The sequence below is a fragment of the Vidua macroura genome, chromosome 4, assembly GCF_024509145.1.
Source record: "Vidua macroura isolate BioBank_ID:100142 chromosome 4, ASM2450914v1, whole genome shotgun sequence".
In the NCBI taxonomy this organism is placed as follows: domain Eukaryota; kingdom Metazoa; phylum Chordata; class Aves; order Passeriformes; family Viduidae; genus Vidua; species Vidua macroura.
The window spans coordinates 17,509,776-17,529,788 of NC_071574.1; positions in this window are offsets into that span (position 1 = coordinate 17,509,776).

A 20,013-nucleotide genomic window follows, 5' to 3' on the forward strand; every position below is an offset into this window, starting at 1 on the left:
CTCCGTAAAAAGCCAGGCAAGTTGTCCTGGAACGCCTTCCATCCGCATGCCAAGAATGAATTCCGCAGGCAGGAGAGTGGCAGCCACCCTCCTCCAGCAGTCTGCACGCTTCGCACACAAGCCCGCTTCTTTGCGCCTTCCTTCTTCGCCTCTTGCAAGCCACCGCGGATCTCTGGCTGCCGGAGGCGAAGAAGCGGCTTCTTCGCGCACAGCTGAGTGGAGCGCCGCTTCTGCCGAAAGACGCCGGGAAGCGGCTCTTCCCTTCGGCCAGCTCCGGAGCGCCGCGTTCTGCCTCTCTAGTCGCCTAGATCTTAGCGAAAAGCTTTTCCACTCCATTTCTCAAGGCGAAAGTCTAGCAGCACTGCTCACTTCCCCCGATCTTGCCACGAAGTGGGATTTGCTGCACATTGCAAGGACACTGCACTTTCCTGGGCAAGCTGCAAACTTGCTGGCAGATGGCCGTGCTCTCTGCCCACTCCTGCCCAGCTCTGGGTAGTAGCGGTCACGCTGCAGCCTGGCGAAGGTAAGAAACCTGGAGAGCTGCCACGCTGCATTAGGGCAGCTGAGCGGCTGAAAAGCAGCAAAGCTGAACAGCCTGCCTCAGCTTCAGTACTCTGCGATTGACTGAAGTTGAAAAACGAAGCAGCAGAGCAGCTGGCTTCTGTGCGCACTGAAGGCACTTGCAAGAATCCAGCAGCTGCTTCTTCACAAGCACAGTCAGCTGCCTATCTTCTTCTTTCTCCACAAACTCACCGCTGCCCTTCTTCTCAGCAGCTGCCATCGTGTTCTCTGCATCTGGGAGCCTCAGGGCACGAGCAGGATTTTCCCAGGAGGGATGCATCAGGACTCCGTAAAAAGCCAGGCAAGTTGTCCTGGAACGCCTTCCATCCGCATGCCAAGAGTGAATTCCAGAGGCAGGAGAGTGGCAGCCACCCTCCTCCAGCAGTCTGCACGCTTCGCACACAAGCCCGCTTCTTTGCGCCTTCCTTCTTCGCCTCTTGCAAGCCACCGCGGATCTCTGGCTGCCGGAGGCGAAGAAGCGGCTTCTTCGCGCACAGCTGAGTGGAGCGCCGCTTCTGCCGAAAGACGCCGGGAAGCGGCTCTTCCCTTCGGCCAGCTCCGGAGCGCCGCGTTCTGCCTCTCTAGTCGCCTAGATCTTAGCGAAAAGCTTTTCCACTCCATTTCTCAAGGCGAAAGTCTAGCAGCACTGCTCACTTCCCCCGATCTTGCCACGAAGTGGGATTTGCTGCACATTGCAAGGACACTGCACTTTCCTGGGCAAGCTGCAAACTTGCTGGCAGATGGCCGTGCTCTCTGCCCACTCCTGCCCAGCTCTGGGTAGTAGCGGTCACGCTGCAGCCTGGCGAAGGTAAGAAACCTGGAGAGCTGCCACGCTGCATTAGGGCAGCTGAGCGGCTGAAAAGCAGCAAAGCTGAACAGCCTGCCTCAGCTTCAGTACTCTGCGATTGACTGAAGTTGAAAAACGAAGCAGCAGAGCAGCTGGCTTCTGTGCGCACTGAAGGCACTTGCAAGAATCCAGCAGCTGCTTCTTCACAAGCACAGTCAGCTGCCTATCTTCTTCTTTCTCCACAAACTCACCGCTGCCCTTCTTCTCAGCAGCTGCCATCGTGTTCTCTGCATCTGGGAGCCTCAGGGCACGAGCAGGATTTTCCCAGGAGGGATGCATCAGGACTCCGTAAAAAGCCAGGCAAGTTGTCCTGGAACGCCTTCCATCCGCATGCCAAGAATGAATTCCAGAGGCAGGAGAGTGGCAGCCACCCTCCTCCAGCAGTCTGCACGCTTCGCACACAAGCCCGCTTCTTTGCGCCTTCCTTCTTCGCCTCTTGCAAGCCACCGCGGATCTCTGGCTGCCGGAGGCGAAGAAGCGGCTTCTTCGCGCACAGCTGAGTGGAGCGCCGCTTCTGCCGAAAGACGCCGGGAAGCGGCTCTTCCCTTCGGCCAGCTCCGGAGCGCCGCGTTCTGCCTCTCTAGTCGCCTAGATCTTAGCGAAAAGCTTTTCCACTCCATTTCTCAAGGCGAAAGTCTAGCAGCACTGCTCACTTCCCCCGATCTTGCCACGAAGTGGGATTTGCTGCACATTGCAAGGACACTGCACTTTCCTGGGCAAGCTGCAAACTTGCTGGCAGATGGCCGTGCTCTCTGCCCACTCCTGCCCAGCTCTGGGTAGTAGCGGTCACGCTGCAGCCTGGCGAAGGTAAGAAACCTGGAGAGCTGCCACGCTGCATTAGGGCAGCTGAGCGGCTGAAAAGCAGCAAAGCTGAACAGCCTGCCTCAGCTTCAGTACTCTGCGATTGACTGAAGTTGAAAAACGAAGCAGCAGAGCAGCTGGCTTCTGTGCGCACTGAAGGCACTTGCAAGAATCCAGCAGCTGCTTCTTCACAAGCACAGTCAGCTGCCTATCTTCTTCTTTCTCCACAAACTCACCGCTGCCCTTCTTCTCAGCAGCTGCCATCGTGTTCTCTGCATCTGGGAGCCTCAGGGCACGAGCAGGATTTTCCCAGGAGGGATGCATCAGGACTCCGTAAAAAGCCAGGCAAGTTGTCCTGGAACGCCTTCCATCCGCATGCCAAGAATGAATTCCGCAGGCAGGAGAGTGGCAGCCACCCTCCTCCAGCAGTCTGCACGCTTCGCACACAAGCCCGCTTCTTTGCGCCTTCCTTCTTCGCCTCTTGCAAGCCACCGCGGATCTCTGGCTGCCGGAGGCGAAGAAGCGGCTTCTTCGCGCACAGCTGAGTGGAGCGCCGCTTCTGCCGAAAGACGCCGGGAAGCGGCTCTTCCCTTCGGCCAGCTCCGGAGCGCCGCGTTCTGCCTCTCTAGTCGCCTAGATCTTAGCGAAAAGCTTTTCCACTCCATTTCTCAAGGCGAAAGTCTAGCAGCACTGCTCACTTCCCCCGATCTTGCCACGAAGTGGGATTTGCTGCACATTGCAAGGACACTGCACTTTCCTGGGCAAGCTGCAAACTTGCTGGCAGATGGCCGTGCTCTCTGCCCACTCCTGCCCAGCTCTGGGTAGTAGCGGTCACGCTGCAGCCTGGCGAAGGTAAGAAACCTGGAGAGCTGCCACGCTGCATTAGGGCAGCTGAGCGGCTGAAAAGCAGCAAAGCTGAACAGCCTGCCTCAGCTTCAGTACTCTGCGATTGACTGAAGTTGAAAAACGAAGCAGCAGAGCAGCTGGCTTCTGTGCGCACTGAAGGCACTTGCAAGAATCCAGCAGCTGCTTCTTCACAAGCACAGTCAGCTGCCTATCTTCTTCTTTCTCCACAAACTCACCGCTGCCCTTCTTCTCAGCAGCTGCCATCGTGTTCTCTGCATCTGGGAGCCTCAGGGCACGAGCAGGATTTTCCCAGGAGGGATGCATCAGGACTCCGTAAAAAGCCAGGCAAGTTGTCCTGGAACGCCTTCCATCCGCATGCCAAGAATGAATTCCAGAGGCAGGAGAGTGGCAGCCACCCTCCTCCTCCAGCAGTCTGCACGCTTCGCACACAAGCCCGCTTCTTTGCGCCTTCCTTCTTCGCCTCTTGCAAGCCACCGCGGATCTCTGGCTGCCGGAGGCGAAGAAGCGGCTTCTTCGCGCACAGCTGAGTGGAGCGCCGCTTCTGCCGAAAGACGCCGGGAAGCGGCTCTTCCCTTCGGCCAGCTCCGGAGCGCCGCGTTCTGCCGCTCTAGTCGCCTAGATCTTAGCGAAAAGCTTTTCCACTCCATTTCTCAAGGCGAAAGTCTAGCAGCACTGCTCACTTCCCCCGATCTTGCCACGAAGTGGGATTTGCTGCACATTGCAAGGACACTGCACTTTCCTGGGCAAGCTGCAAACTTGCTGGCAGATGGCCGTGCTCTCTGCCCACTCCTGCCCAGCTCTGGGTAGTAGCGGTCACGCTGCAGCCTGGCGAAGGTAAGAAACCTGGAGAGCTGCCACGCTGCATTAGGGCAGCTGAGCGGCTGAAAAGCAGCAAAGCTGAACAGCCTGCCTCAGCTTCAGTACTCTGCGATTGACTGAAGTTGAAAAACGAAGCAGCAGAGCAGCTGGCTTCTGTGCGCACTGAAGGCACTTGCAAGAATCCAGCAGCTGCTTCTTCACAAGCACAGTCAGCTGCCTATCTTCTTCTTTCTTGACAAACTCACCGCTGCCCTTCTTCTCAGCAGCTGCCATCGTGTTCTCTGCATCTGGGAGCCTCAGGGCACGAGCAGGATTTTCCCAGGAGGGATGCATCAGGACTCCGTAAAAAGCCAGGCAAGTTGTCCTGGAACGCCTTCCATCCGCATGCCAAGAGTGAATTCCGCAGGCAGGAGAGTGGCAGCCACCCTCCTCCAGCAGTCTGCACGCTTCGCACACAAGCCCGCTTCTTTGCGCCTTCCTTCTTCGCCTCTTGCAAGCCACCGCGGATCTCTGGCTGCCGGAGGCGAAGAAGCGGCTTCTTCGCGCACAGCTGAGTGGAGCGCCGCTTCTGCCGAAAGACGCCGGGAAGCGGCGCTTCCCTTCGGCCAGCTCCGGAGCGCCGCGTTCTGCCTCTCTAGTCGCCTAGATCTTAGCGAAAAGCTTTTCCACTCCATTTCTCAAGGCGAAAGTCTAGCAGCACTGCTCACTTCCCCCGATCTTGCCACGAGGTGGGATTTGCTGCACATTGCAAGGACACTGCACTTTCCTGGGCAAGCTGCAAACTTGCTGGCAGATGGCCGTGCTCTCTGCCCACTCCTGCCCAGCTCTGGGTAGTAGCGGTCACGCTGCAGCCTGGCGAAGGTAAGAAACCTGGAGAGCTGCCACGCTGCATTAGGGCAGCTGAGCGGCTGAAAAGCAGCAAAGCTGAACAGCCTGCCTCAGCTTCAGTACTCTGCGATTGACTGAAGTTGAAAAACGAAGCAGCAGAGCAGCTGGCTTCTGTGCGCACTGAAGGCACTTGCAAGAATCCAGCAGCTGCTTCTTCACAAGCACAGTCAGCTGTCTATCTTCTTCTTTCTCCACAAACTCACCGCTGCCCTTCTTCTCAGCAGCTGCCATCGTGTTCTCTGCATCTGGGAGCCTCAGGGCACGAGCAGGATTTTCCCAGGAGGGATGCATCAGGACTCCGTAAAAAGCCAGGCAAGTTGTCCTGGAACGCCTTCCATCCGCATGCCAAGAGTGAATTCCAGAGGCAGGAGAGTGGCAGCCACCCTCCTCCAGCAGTCTGCACGCTTCGCACACAAGCCCGCTTCTTTGCGCCTTCCTTCTTCGCCTCTTGCAAGCCACCGCGGATCTCTGGCTGCCGGAGGCGAAGAAGCGGCTTCTTCGCGCACAGCTGAGTGGAGCGCCGCTTCTGCCGAAAGACGCCGGGAAGCGGCTCTTCCCTTCGGCCAGCTCCGGAGCGCCGCGTTCTGCCGCTCTAGTCGCCTAGATCTTAGCGAAAAGCTTTTCCACTCCATTTCTCAAGGCGAAAGTCTAGCAGCACTGCTCACTTCCCCCGATCTTGCCACGAAGTGGGATTTGCTGCACATTGCAAGGACACTGCACTTTCCTGGGCAAGCTGCAAACTTGCTGGCAGATGGCCGTGCTCTCTGCCCACTCCTGCCCAGCTCTGGGTAGTAGCGGTCACGCTGCAGCCTGGCGAAGGTAAGAAACCTGGAGAGCTGCCACGCTGCATTAGGGCAGCTGAGCGGCTGAAAAGCAGCAAAGCTGAACAGCCTGCCTCAGCTTCAGTACTCTGCGATTGACTGAAGTTGAAAAACGAAGCAGCAGAGCAGCTGGCTTCTGTGCGCACTGAAGGCACTTGCAAGAATCCAGCAGCTGCTTCTTCACAAGCACAGTCAGCTGCCTATCTTCTTCTTTCTTGACAAACTCACCGCTGCCCTTCTTCTCAGCAGCTGCCATCGTGTTCTCTGCATCTGGGAGCCTCAGGGCACGAGCAGGATTTTCCCAGGAGGGATGCATCAGGACTCCGTAAAAAGCCAGGCAAGTTGTCCTGGAACGCCTTCCATCCGCATGCCAAGAGTGAATTCCGCAGGCAGGAGAGTGGCAGCCACCCTCCTCCAGCAGTCTGCACGCTTCGCACACAAGCCCGCTTCTTTGCGCCTTCCTTCTTCGCCTCTTGCAAGCCACCGCGGATCTCTGGCTGCCGGAGGCGAAGAAGCGGCTTCTTCGCGCACAGCTGAGTGGAGCGCCGCTTCTGCCGAAAGACGCCGGGAAGCGGCGCTTCCCTTCGGCCAGCTCCGGAGCGCCGCGTTCTGCCTCTCTAGTCGCCTAGATCTTAGCGAAAAGCTTTTCCACTCCATTTCTCAAGGCGAAAGTCTAGCAGCACTGCTCACTTCCCCCGATCTTGCCACGAAGTGGGATTTGCTGCACATTGCAAGGACACTGCACTTTCCTGGGCAAGCTGCAAACTTGCTGGCAGATGGCCGTGCTCTCTGCCCACTCCTGCCCAGCTCTGGGTAGTAGCGGTCACGCTGCAGCCTGGCGAAGGTAAGAAACCTGGAGAGCTGCCACGCTGCATTAGGGCAGCTGAGCGGCTGAAAAGCAGCAAAGCTGAACAGCCTGCCTCAGCTTCAGTACTCTGCGATTGACTGAAGTTGAAAAACGAAGCAGCAGAGCAGCTGGCTTCTGTGCGCACTGAAGGCACTTGCAAGAATCCAGCAGCTGCTTCTTCACAAGCACAGTCAGCTGTCTATCTTCTTCTTTCTCCACAAACTCACCGCTGCCCTTCTTCTCAGCAGCTGCCATCGTGTTCTCTGCATCTGGGAGCCTCAGGGCACGAGCAGGATTTTCCCAGGAGGGATGCATCAGGACTCCGTAAAAAGCCAGGCAAGTTGTCCTGGAACGCCTTCCATCCGCATGCCAAGAGTGAATTCCAGAGGCAGGAGAGTGGCAGCCACCCTCCTCCAGCAGTCTGCACGCTTCGCACACAAGCCCGCTTCTTTGCGCCTTCCTTCTTCGCCTCTTGCAAGCCACCGCGGATCTCTGGCTGCCGGAGGCGAAGAAGCGGCTTCTTCGCGCACAGCTGAGTGGAGCGCCGCTTCTGCCGAAAGACGCCGGGAAGCGGCTCTTCCCTTCGGCCAGCTCCGGAGCGCCGCGTTCTGCCTCTCTAGTCGCCTAGATCTTAGCGAAAAGCTTTTCCACTCCATTTCTCAAGGCGAAAGTCTAGCAGCACTGCTCACTTCCCCCGATCTTGCCACGAAGTGGGATTTGCTGCACATTGCAAGGACACTGCACTTTCCTGGGCAAGCTGCAAACTTGCTGGCAGATGGCCGTGCTCTCTGCCCACTCCTGCCCAGCTCTGGGTAGTAGCGGTCACGCTGCAGCCTGGCGAAGGTAAGAAACCTGGAGAGCTGCAACGCTGCATTAGGGCAGCTGAGCGGCTGAAAAGCAGCAAAGCTGAACAGCCTGCCTCAGCTTCAGTACTCTGCAATTGACTGAAGTTGAAAAACGAAGCAGCAGAGCAGCTGGCTTCTGTGCGCACTGAAGGCACTTGCAAGAATCCAGCAGCTGCTTCTTCACAAGCACAGTCAGCTGCCTATCTTCTTCTTTCTTGACAAACTCACCGCTGCCCTTCTTCTCAGCAGCTGCCATCGTGTTCTCTGCATCTGGGAGCCTCAGGGCACGAGCAGGATTTTCCCAGGAGGGATGCATCAGGACTCCGTAAAAAGCCAGGCAAGTTGTCCTGGAACGCCTTCCATCCGCATGCCAAGAGTGAATTCCAGAGGCAGGAGAGTGGCAGCCACCCTCCTCCAGCAGTCTGCACGCTTCGCACACAAGCCCGCTTCTTTGCGCCTTCCTTCTTCGCCTCTTGCAAGCCACCGCGGATCTCTGGCTGCCGGAGGCGAAGAAGCGGCTTCTTCGCGCACAGCTGAGTGGAGCGCCGCTTCTGCCGAAAGACGCCGGGAAGCGGCTCTTCCCTTCGGCCAGCTCCGGAGCGCCGCGTTCTGCCGCTCTAGTCGCCTAGATCTTAGCGAAAAGCTTTTCCACTCCATTTCTCAAGGCGAAAGTCTAGCAGCACTGCTCACTTCCCCCGATCTTGCCACGAAGTGGGATTTGCTGCACATTGCAAGGACACTGCACTTTCCTGGGCAAGCTGCAAACTTGCTGGCAGATGGCCGTGCTCTCTGCCCACTCCTGCCCAGCTCTGGGTAGTAGCGGTCACGCTGCAGCCTGGCGAAGGTAAGAAACCTGGAGAGCTGCCACGCTGCATTAGGGCAGCTGAGCGGCTGAAAAGCAGCAAAGCTGAACAGCCTGCCTCAGCTTCAGTACTCTGCGATTGACTGAAGTTGAAAAACGAAGCAGCAGAGCAGCTGGCTTCTGTGCGCACTGAAGGCACTTGCAAGAATCCAGCAGCTGCTTCTTCACAAGCACAGTCAGCTGCCTATCTTCTTCTTTCTTGACAAACTCACCGCTGCCCTTCTTCTCAGCAGCTGCCATCGTGTTCTCTGCATCTGGGAGCCTCAGGGCACGAGCAGGATTTTCCCAGGAGGGATGCATCAGGACTCCGTAAAAAGCCAGGCAAGTTGTCCTGGAACGCCTTCCATCCGCATGCCAAGAGTGAATTCCGCAGGCAGGAGAGTGGCAGCCACCCTCCTCCAGCAGTCTGCACGCTTCGCACACAAGCCCGCTTCTTTGCGCCTTCCTTCTTCGCCTCTTGCAAGCCACCGCGGATCTCTGGCTGCCGGAGGCGAAGAAGCGGCTTCTTCGCGCACAGCTGAGTGGAGCGCCGCTTCTGCCGAAAGACGCCGGGAAGCGGCTCTTCCCTTCGGCCAGCTCCGGAGCGCCGCGTTCTGCCGCTCTAGTCGCCTAGATCTTAGCGAAAAGCTTTTCCACTCCATTTCTCAAGGCGAAAGTCTAGCAGCACTGCTCACTTCCCCCGATCTTGCCACGAAGTGGGATTTGCTGCACATTGCAAGGACACTGCACTTTCCTGGGCAAGCTGCAAACTTGCTGGCAGATGGCCGTGCTCTCTGCCCACTCCTGCCCAGCTCTGGGTAGTAGCGGTCACGCTGCAGCCTGGCGAAGGTAAGAAACCTGGAGAGCTGCCACGCTGCATTAGGGCAGCTGAGCGGCTGAAAAGCAGCAAAGCTGAACAGCCTGCCTCAGCTTCAGTACTCTGCGATTGACTGAAGTTGAAAAACGAAGCAGCAGAGCAGCTGGCTTCTGTGCGCACTGAAGGCACTTGCAAGAATCCAGCAGCTGCTTCTTCACAAGCACAGTCAGCTGCCTATCTTCTTCTTTCTTGACAAACTCACCGCTGCCCTTCTTCTCAGCAGCTGCCATCGTGTTCTCTGCATCTGGGAGCCTCAGGGCACGAGCAGGATTTTCCCAGGAGGGATGCATCAGGACTCCGTAAAAAGCCAGGCAAGTTGTCCTGGAACGCCTTCCATCCGCATGCCAAGAGTGAATTCCGCAGGCAGGAGAGTGGCAGCCACCCTCCTCCAGCAGTCTGCACGCTTCGCACACAAGCCCGCTTCTTTGCGCCTTCCTTCTTCGCCTCTTGCAAGCCACCGCGGATCTCTGGCTGCCGGAGGCGAAGAAGCGGCTTCTTCGCGCACAGCTGAGTGGAGCGCCGCTTCTGCCGAAAGACGCCGGGAAGCGGCTCTTCCCTTCGGCCAGCTCCGGAGCGCCGCGTTCTGCCTCTCTAGTCGCCTAGATCTTAGCGAAAAGCTTTTCCACTCCATTTCTCAAGGCGAAAGTCTAGCAGCACTGCTCACTTCCCCCGATCTTGCCACGAAGTGGGATTTGCTGCACATTGCAAGGACACTGCACTTTCCTGGGCAAGCTGCAAACTTGCTGGCAGATGGCCGTGCTCTCTGCCCACTCCTGCCCAGCTCTGGGTAGTAGCGGTCACGCTGCAGCCTGGCGAAGGTAAGAAACCTGGAGAGCTGCCACGCTGCATTAGGGCAGCTGAGCGGCTGAAAAGCAGCAAAGCTGAACAGCCTGCCTCAGCTTCAGTACTCTGCGATTGACTGAAGTTGAAAAACGAAGCAGCAGAGCAGCTGGCTTCTGTGCGCACTGAAGGCACTTGCAAGAATCCAGCAGCTGCTTCTTCACAAGCACAGTCAGCTGTCTATCTTCTTCTTTCTCCACAAACTCACCGCTGCCCTTCTTCTCAGCAGCTGCCATCGTGTTCTCTGCATCTGGGAGCCTCAGGGCACGAGCAGGATTTTCCCAGGAGGGATGCATCAGGACTCCGTAAAAAGCCAGGCAAGTTGTCCTGGAACGCCTTCCATCCGCATGCCAAGAGTGAATTCCAGAGGCAGGAGAGTGGCAGCCACCCTCCTCCAGCAGTCTGCACGCTTCGCACACAAGCCCGCTTCTTTGCGCCTTCCTTCTTCGCCTCTTGCAAGCCACCGCGGATCTCTGGCTGCCGGAGGCGAAGAAGCGGCTTCTTCGCGCACAGCTGAGTGGAGCGCCGCTTCTGCCGAAAGACGCCGGGAAGCGGCTCTTCCCTTCGGCCAGCTCCGGAGCGCCGCGTTCTGCCGCTCTAGTCGCCTAGATCTTAGCGAAAAGCTTTTCCACTCCATTTCTCAAGGCGAAAGTCTAGCAGCACTGCTCACTTCCCCCGATCTTGCCACGAAGTGGGATTTGCTGCACATTGCAAGGACACTGCACTTTCCTGGGCAAGCTGCAAACTTGCTGGCAGATGGCCGTGCTCTCTGCCCACTCCTGCCCAGCTCTGGGTAGTAGCGGTCACGCTGCAGCCTGGCGAAGGTAAGAAACCTGGAGAGCTGCCACGCTGCATTAGGGCAGCTGAGCGGCTGAAAAGCAGCAAAGCTGAACAGCCTGCCTCAGCTTCAGTACTCTGCGATTGACTGAAGTTGAAAAACGAAGCAGCAGAGCAGCTGGCTTCTGTGCGCACTGAAGGCACTTGCAAGAATCCAGCAGCTGCTTCTTCACAAGCACAGTCAGCTGCCTATCTTCTTCTTTCTTGACAAACTCACCGCTGCCCTTCTTCTCAGCAGCTGCCATCGTGTTCTCTGCATCTGGGAGCCTCAGGGCACGAGCAGGATTTTCCCAGGAGGGATGCATCAGGACTCCGTAAAAAGCCAGGCAAGTTGTCCTGGAACGCCTTCCATCCGCATGCCAAGAGTGAATTCCGCAGGCAGGAGAGTGGCAGCCACCCTCCTCCAGCAGTCTGCACGCTTCGCACACAAGCCCGCTTCTTTGCGCCTTCCTTCTTCGCCTCTTGCAAGCCACCGCGGATCTCTGGCTGCCGGAGGCGAAGAAGCGGCTTCTTCGCGCACAGCTGAGTGGAGCGCCGCTTCTGCCGAAAGACGCCGGGAAGCGGCGCTTCCCTTCGGCCAGCTCCGGAGCGCCGCGTTCTGCCTCTCTAGTCGCCTAGATCTTAGCGAAAAGCTTTTCCACTCCATTTCTCAAGGCGAAAGTCTAGCAGCACTGCTCACTTCCCCCGATCTTGCCACGAAGTGGGATTTGCTGCACATTGCAAGGACACTGCACTTTCCTGGGCAAGCTGCAAACTTGCTGGCAGATGGCCGTGCTCTCTGCCCACTCCTGCCCAGCTCTGGGTAGTAGCGGTCACGCTGCAGCCTGGCGAAGGTAAGAAACCTGGAGAGCTGCCACGCTGCATTAGGGCAGCTGAGCGGCTGAAAAGCAGCAAAGCTGAACAGCCTGCCTCAGCTTCAGTACTCTGCGATTGACTGAAGTTGAAAAACGAAGCAGCAGAGCAGCTGGCTTCTGTGCGCACTGAAGGCACTTGCAAGAATCCAGCAGCTGCTTCTTCACAAGCACAGTCAGCTGTCTATCTTCTTCTTTCTCCACAAACTCACCGCTGCCCTTCTTCTCAGCAGCTGCCATCGTGTTCTCTGCATCTGGGAGCCTCAGGGCACGAGCAGGATTTTCCCAGGAGGGATGCATCAGGACTCCGTAAAAAGCCAGGCAAGTTGTCCTGGAACGCCTTCCATCCGCATGCCAAGAGTGAATTCCGCAGGCAGGAGAGTGGCAGCCACCCTCCTCCAGCAGTCTGCACGCTTCGCACACAAGCCCGCTTCTTTGCGCCTTCCTTCTTCGCCTCTTGCAAGCCACCGCGGATCTCTGGCTGCCGGAGGCGAAGAAGCGGCTTCTTCGCGCACAGCTGAGTGGAGCGCCGCTTCTGCCGAAAGACGCCGGGAAGCGGCTCTTCCCTTCGGCCAGCTCCGGAGCGCCGCGTTCTGCCTCTCTAGTCGCCTAGATCTTAGCGAAAAGCTTTTCCACTCCATTTCTCAAGGCGAAAGTCTAGCAGCACTGCTCACTTCCCCCGATCTTGCCACGAAGTGGGATTTGCTGCACATTGCAAGGACACTGCACTTTCCTGGGCAAGCTGCAAACTTGCTGGCAGATGGCCGTGCTCTCTGCCCACTCCTGCCCAGCTCTGGGTAGTAGCGGTCACGCTGCAGCCTGGCGAAGGTAAGAAACCTGGAGAGCTGCCACGCTGCATTAGGGCAGCTGAGCGGCTGAAAAGCAGCAAAGCTGAACAGCCTGCCTCAGCTTCAGTACTCTGCGATTGACTGAAGTTGAAAAACGAAGCAGCAGAGCAGCTGGCTTCTGTGCGCACTGAAGGCACTTGCAAGAATCCAGCAGCTGCTTCTTCACAAGCACAGTCAGCTGCCTATCTTCTTCTTTCTCCACAAACTCACCGCTGCCCTTCTTCTCAGCAGCTGCCATCGTGTTCTCTGCATCTGGGAGCCTCAGGGCACGAGCAGGATTTTCCCAGGAGGGATGCATCAGGACTCCGTAAAAAGCCAGGCAAGTTGTCCTGGAACGCCTTCCATCCGCATGCCAAGAGTGAATTCCAGAGGCAGGAGAGTGGCAGCCACCCTCCTCCAGCAGTCTGCACGCTTCGCACACAAGCCCGCTTCTTTGCGCCTTCCTTCTTCGCCTCTTGCAAGCCACCGCGGATCTCTGGCTGCTGGAGGCGAAGAAGCGGCTTCTTCGCGCACAGCTGAGTGGAGCGCCGCTTCTGCCGAAAGACGCCGGGAAGCGGCTCTTCCCTTCGGCCAGCTCCGGAGCGCCGCGTTCTGCCTCTCTAGTCGCCTAGATCTTAGCGAAAAGCTTTTCCACTCCATTTCTCAAGGCGAAAGTCTAGCAGCACTGCTCACTTCCCCCGATCTTGCCACGAAGTGGGATTTGCTGCACATTGCAAGGACACTGCACTTTCCTGGGCAAGCTGCAAACTTGCTGGCAGATGGCCGTGCTCTCTGCCCACTCCTGCCCAGCTCTGGGTAGTAGCGGTCACGCTGCAGCCTGGCGAAGGTAAGAAACCTGGAGAGCTGCCACGCTGCATTAGGGCAGCTGAGCGGCTGAAAAGCAGCAAAGCTGAACAGCCTGCCTCAGCTTCAGTACTCTGCGATTGACTGAAGTTGAAAAACGAAGCAGCAGAGCAGCTGGCTTCTGTGCGCACTGAAGGCACTTGCAAGAATCCAGCAGCTGCTTCTTCATAAGCACAGTCAGCTGCCTATCTTCTTCTTTCTCCACAAACTCACCGCTGCCCTTCTTCTCAGCAGCTGCCATCGTGTTCTCTGCATCTGGGAGCCTCAGGGCACGAGCAGGATTTTCCCAGGAGGGATGCATCAGGACTCCGTAAAAAGCCAGGCAAGTTGTCCTGGAACGCCTTCCATCCGCATGCCAAGAGTGAATTCCAGAGGCAGGAGAGTGGCAGCCACCCTCCTCCAGCAGTCTGCACGCTTCGCACACAAGCCCGCTTCTTTGCGCCTTCCTTCTTCGCCTCTTGCAAGCCACCGCGGATCTCTGGCTGCCGGAGGCGAAGAAGCGGCTTCTTCGCGCACAGCTGAGTGGAGCGCCGCTTCTGCCGAAAGACGCCGGGAAGCGGCTCTTCCCTTCGGCCAGCTCCGGAGCGCCGCGTTCTGCCTCTCTAGTCGCCTAGATCTTAGCGAAAAGCTTTTCCACTCCATTTCTCAAGGCGAAAGTCTAGCAGCACTGCTCACTTCCCCCGATCTTGCCACGAAGTGGGATTTGCTGCACATTGCAAGGACACTGCACTTTCCTGGGCAAGCTGCAAACTTGCTGGCAGATGGCCGTGCTCTCTGCCCACTCCTGCCCAGCTCTGGGTAGTAGCGGTCACGCTGCAGCCTGGCGAAGGTAAGAAACCTGGAGAGCTGCCACGCTGCATTAGGGCAGCTGAGCGGCTGAAAAGCAGCAAAGCTGAACAGCCTGCCTCAGCTTCAGTACTCTGCGATTGACTGAAGTTGAAAAACGAAGCAGCAGAGCAGCTGGCTTCTGTGCGCACTGAAGGCACTTGCAAGAATCCAGCAGCTGCTTCTTCACAAGCACAGTCAGCTGCCTATCTTCTTCTTTCTCCACAAACTCACCGCTGCCCTTCTTCTCAGCAGCTGCCATCGTGTTCTCTGCATCTGGGAGCCTCAGGGCACGAGCAGGATTTTCCCAGGAGGGATGCATCAGGACTCCGTAAAAAGCCAGGCAAGTTGTCCTGGAACGCCTTCCATCCGCATGCCAAGAGTGAATTCCAGAGGCAGGAGAGTGGCAGCCACCCTCCTCCAGCAGTCTGCACGCTTCGCACACAAGCCCGCTTCTTTGCGCCTTCCTTCTTCGCCTCTTGCAAGCCACCGCGGATCTCTGGCCGCCGGAGGCGAAGAAGCGGCTTCTTCGCGCACAGCTGAGTGGAGCGCCGCTTCTGCCGAAAGACGCCGGGAAGCGGCGCTTCCCTTCGGCCAGCTCCGGAGCGCCGCGTTCTGCCTCTCTAGTCGCCTAGATCTTAGCGAAAAGCTTTTCCACTCCATTTCTCAAGGCGAAAGTCTAGCAGCACTGCTCACTTCCCCCGATCTTGCCACGAAGTGGGATTTGCTGCACATTGCAAGGACACTGCACTTTCCTGGGCAAGCTGCAAACTTGCTGGCAGATGGCCGTGCTCTCTGCCCACTCCTGCCCAGCTCTGGGTAGTAGCGGTCACGCTGCAGCCTGGCGAAGGTAAGAAACCTGGAGAGCTGCCACGCTGCATTAGGGCAGCTGAGCGGCTGAAAAGCAGCAAAGCTGAACAGCCTGCCTCAGCTTCAGTACTCTGCGATTGACTGAAGTTGAAAAACGAAGCAGCAGAGCAGCTGGCTTCTGTGCGCACTGAAGGCACTTGCAAGAATCCAGCAGCTGCTTCTTCACAAGCACAGTCAGCTGCCTATCTTCTTCTTTCTTGACAAACTCACCGCTGCCCTTCTTCTCAGCAGCTGCCATCGTGTTCTCTGCATCTGGGAGCCTCAGGGCACGAGCAGGATTTTCCCAGGAGGGATGCATCAGGACTCCGTAAAAAGCCAGGCAAGTTGTCCTGGAACGCCTTCCATCCGCATGCCAAGAGTGAATTCCAGAGGCAGGAGAGTGGCAGCCACCCTCCTCCAGCAGTCTGCACGCTTCGCACACAAGCCCGCTTCTTTGCGCCTTCCTTCTTCGCCTCTTGCAAGCCACCGCGGATCTCTGGCTGCCGGAGGCGAAGAAGCGGCTTCTTCGCGCACAGCTGAGTGGAGCGCCGCTTCTGCCGAAAGACGCCGGGAAGCGGCGCTTCCCTTCGGCCAGCTCCGGAGCGCCGCGTTCTGCCTCTCTAGTCGCCTAGATCTTAGCGAAAAGCTTTTCCACTCCATTTCTCAAGGCGAAAGTCTAGCAGCACTGCTCACTTCCCCCGATCTTGCCACGAAGTGGGATTTGCTGCACATTGCAAGGACACTGCACTTTCCTGGGCAAGCTGCAAACTTGCTGGCAGATGGCCGTGCTCTCTGCCCACTCCTGCCCAGCTCTGGGTAGTAGCGGTCACGCTGCAGCCTGGCGAAGGTAAGAAACCTGGAGAGCTGCCACGCTGCATTAGGGCAGCTGAGCGGCTGAAAAGCAGCAAAGCTGAACAGCCTGCCTCAGCTTCAGTACTCTGCGATTGACTGAAGTTGAAAAACGAAGCAGCAGAGCAGCTGGCTTCTGTGCGCACTGAAGGCACTTGCAAGAATCCAGCAGCTGCTTCTTCACAAGCACAGTCAGCTGCCTATCTTCTTCTTTCTCCACAAACTCACCGCTGCCCTTCTTCTCAGCAGCTGCCATCGTGTTCTCTGCATCTGGGAGCCTCAGGGCACGAGCAGGATTTTCCCAGGAGGGATGCATCAGGACTCCGTAAAAAGCCAGGCAAGTTGTCCTGGAACGCCTTCCATCCGCATGCCAAGAGTGAATTCCAGAGGCAGGAGAGTGGCAGCCACCCTCCTCCAGCAGTCTGCACGCTTCGCACACAAGCCCGCTTCTTTGCGCCTTCCTTCTTCGCCTCTTGCAAGCCACCGCGGATCTCTGGCTGCCGGAGGCGAAGAAGCGGCTTCTTCGCGCACAGCTGAGTGGAGCGCCGCTTCTGCCGAAAGACGCCGGGAAGCGGCTCTTCCCTTCGGCCAGCTCCGGAGCGCCGCGTTCTGCCTCTCTAGTCGCCTAGATCTTAGCGAAAAGCTTTTCCACTCCATTTCTCAAGGCGAAAGTCTAGCAGCACTGCTCACTTCCCCCGATCTTGCCACGAAGTGGGATTTGCTGCACATTGCAAGGACACTGCACTTTCCTGGGCAAGCTGCAAACTTGCTGGCAGATGGCCGTGCTCTCTGCCCACTCCTGCCCAGCTCTGGGTAGTAGCGGTCACGCTGCAGCCTGGCGAAGGTAAGAAACCTGGAGAGCTGCCACGCTGCATTAGGGCAGCTGAGCGGCTGAAAAGCAGCAAAGCTGAACAGCCTGCCTCAGCTTCAGTACTCTGCGATTGACTGAAGTTGAAAAACGAAGCAGCAGAGCAGCTGGCTTCTGTGCGCACTGAAGGCACTTGCAAGAATCCAGCAGCTGCTTCTTCACAAGCACAGTCAGCTGCCTATCTTCTTCTTTCTCCACAAACTCACCGCTGCCCTTCTTCTCAGCAGCTGCCATCGTGTTCTCTGCATCTGGGAGCCTCAGGGCACGAGCAGGATTTTCCCAGGAGGGATGCATCAGGACTCCGTAAAAAGCCAGGCAAGTTGTCCTGGAACGCCTTCCATCCGCATGCCAAGAGTGAATTCCAGAGGCAGGAGAGTGGCAGCCACCCTCCTCCAGCAGTCTGCACGCTTCGCACACAAGCCCGCTTCTTTGCGCCTTCCTTCTTCGCCTCTTGCAAGCCACCGCGGATCTCTGGCCGCCGGAGGCGAAGAAGCGGCTTCTTCGCGCACAGCTGAGTGGAGCGCCGCTTCTGCCGAAAGACGCCGGGAAGCGGCGCTTCCCTTCGGCCAGCTCCGGAGCGCCGCGTTCTGCCTCTCTAGTCGCCTAGATCTTAGCGAAAAGCTTTTCCACTCCATTTCTCAAGGCGAAAGTCTAGCAGCACTGCTCACTTCCCCCGATCTTGCCACGAAGTGGGATTTGCTGCACATTGCAAGGACACTGCACTTTCCTGGGCAAGCTGCAAACTTGCTGGCAGATGGCCGTGCTCTCTGCCCACTCCTGCCCAGCTCTGGGTAGTAGCGGTCACGCTGCAGCCTGGCGAAGGTAAGAAACCTGGAGAGCTGCCACGCTGCATTAGGGCAGCTGAGCGGCTGAAAAGCAGCAAAGCTGAACAGCCTGCCTCAGCTTCAGTACTCTGCGATTGACTGAAGTTGAAAAACGAAGCAGCAGAGCAGCTGGCTTCTGTGCGCACTGAAGGCACTTGCAAGAATCCAGCAGCTGCTTCTTCACAAGCACAGTCAGCTGCCTATCTTCTTCTTTCTCCACAAACTCACCGCTGCCCTTCTTCTCAGCAGCTGCCATCGTGTTCTCTGCATCTGGGAGCCTCAGGGCACGAGCAGGATTTTCCCAGGAGGGATGCATCAGGACTCCGTAAAAAGCCAGGCAAGTTGTCCTGGAACGCCTTCCATCCGCATGCCAAGAGTGAATTCCAGAGGCAGGAGAGTGGCAGCCACCCTCCTCCAGCAGTCTGCACGCTTCGCACACAAGCCCGCTTCTTTGCGCCTTCCTTCTTCGCCTCTTGCAAGCCACCGCGGATCTCTGGCTGCCGGAGGCGAAGAAGCGGCTTCTTCGCGCACAGCTGAGTGGAGCGCCGCTTCTGCCGAAAGACGCCGGGAAGCGGCTCTTCCCTTCGGCCAGCTCCGGAGCGCCGCGTTCTGCCTCTCTAGTCGCCTAGATCTTAGCGAAAAGCTTTTCCACTCCATTTCTCAAGGCGAAAGTCTAGCAGCACTGCTCACTTCCCCCGATCTTGCCACGAAGTGGGATTTGCTGCACATTGCAAGGACACTGCACTTTCCTGGGCAAGCTGCAAACTTGCTGGCAGATGGCCGTGCTCTCTGCCCACTCCTGCCCAGCTCTGGGTAGTAGCGGTCACGCTGCAGCCTGGCGAAGGTAAGAAACCTGGAGAGCTGCCACGCTGCATTAGGGCAGCTGAGCGGCTGAAAAGCAGCAAAGCTGAACAGCCTGCCTCAGCTTCAGTACTCTGCGATTGACTGAAGTTGAAAAACGAAGCAGCAGAGCAGCTGGCTTCTGTGCGCACTGAAGGCACTTGCAAGAATCCAGCAGCTGCTTCTTCACAAGCACAGTCAGCTGCCTATCTTCTTCTTTCTCCACAAACTCACCGCTGCCCTTCTTCTCAGCAGCTGCCATCGTGTTCTCTGCATCTGGGAGCCTCAGGGCACGAGCAGGATTTTCCCAGGAGGGATGCATCAGGACTCCGTAAAAAGCCAGGCAAGTTGTCCTGGAACGCCTTCCATCCGCATGCCAAGAGTGAATTCCGCAGGCAGGAGAGTGGCAGCCACCCTCCTCCAGCAGTCTGCACGCTTCGCACACAAGCCCGCTTCTTTGCGCCTTCCTTCTTCGCCTCTTGCAAGCCACCGCGGATCTCTGGCTGCCGGAGGCGAAGAAGCGGCTTCTTCGCGCACAGCTGAGTGGAGCGCCGCTTCTGCCGAAAGACGCCGGGAAGCGGCTCTTCCCTTCGGCCAGCTCCGGAGCGCCGCGTTCTGCCTCTCTAGTCGCCTAGATCTTAGCGAAAAGCTTTTCCACTCCATTTCTCAAGGCGAAAGTCTAGCAGCACTGCTCACTTCCCCCGATCTTGCCACGAAGTGGGATTTGCTGCACATTGCAAGGACACTGCACTTTCCTGGGCAAGCTGCAAACTTGCTGGCAGATGGCCGTGCTCTCTGCCCACTCCTGCCCAGCTCTGGGTAGTAGCGGTCACGCTGCAGCCTGGCGAAGGTAAGAAACCTGGAGAGCTGCCACGCTGCATTAGGGCAGCTGAGCGGCTGAAAAGCAGCAAAGCTGAACAGCCTGCCTCAGCTTCAGTACTCTGCGATTGACTGAAGTTGAAAAACGAAGCAGCAGAGCAGCTGGCTTCTGTGCGCACTGAAGGCACTTGCAAGAATCCAGCAGCTGCTTCTTCACAAGCACAGTCAGCTGCCTATCTTCTTCTTTCTCCACAAACTCACCGCTGCCCTTCTTCTCAGCAGCTGCCATCGTGTTCTCTGCATCTGGGAGCCTCAGGGCACGAGCAGGATTTTCCCAGGAGGGATGCATCAGGACTCCGTAAAAAGCCAGGCAAGTTGTCCTGGAACGCCTTCCATCCGCATGCCAAGAGTGAATTCCAGAGGCAGGAGAGTGGCAGCCACCCTCCTCCAGCAGTCTGCACGCTTCGCACACAAGCCCGCTTCTTTGCGCCTTCCTTCTTCGCCTCTTGCAAGCCACCGCGGATCTCTGGCTGCCGGAGGCGAAGAAGCGGCTTCTTCGCGCACAGCTGACTGGAGCGCCGCTTCTGCCGAAAGACGCCGGGAAGCGGCGCTTCCCTTCGGCCAGCTCCGGAGCGCCGCGTTCTGCCTCTCTAGTCGCCTAGATCTTAGCGAAAAGCTTTTCCACTCCATTTCTCAAGGCGAAAGTCTAGCAGCACTGCTCACTTCCCCCGATCTTGCCACGAAGTGGGATTTGCTGCACATTGCAAGGACACTGCACTTTCCTGGGCAAGCTGCAAACTTGCTGGCAGATGGCCGTGCTCTCTGCCCACTCCTGCCCAGCTCTGGGTAGTAGCGGTCACGCTGCAGCCTGGCGAAGGTAAGAAACCTGGAGAGCTGCCACGCTGC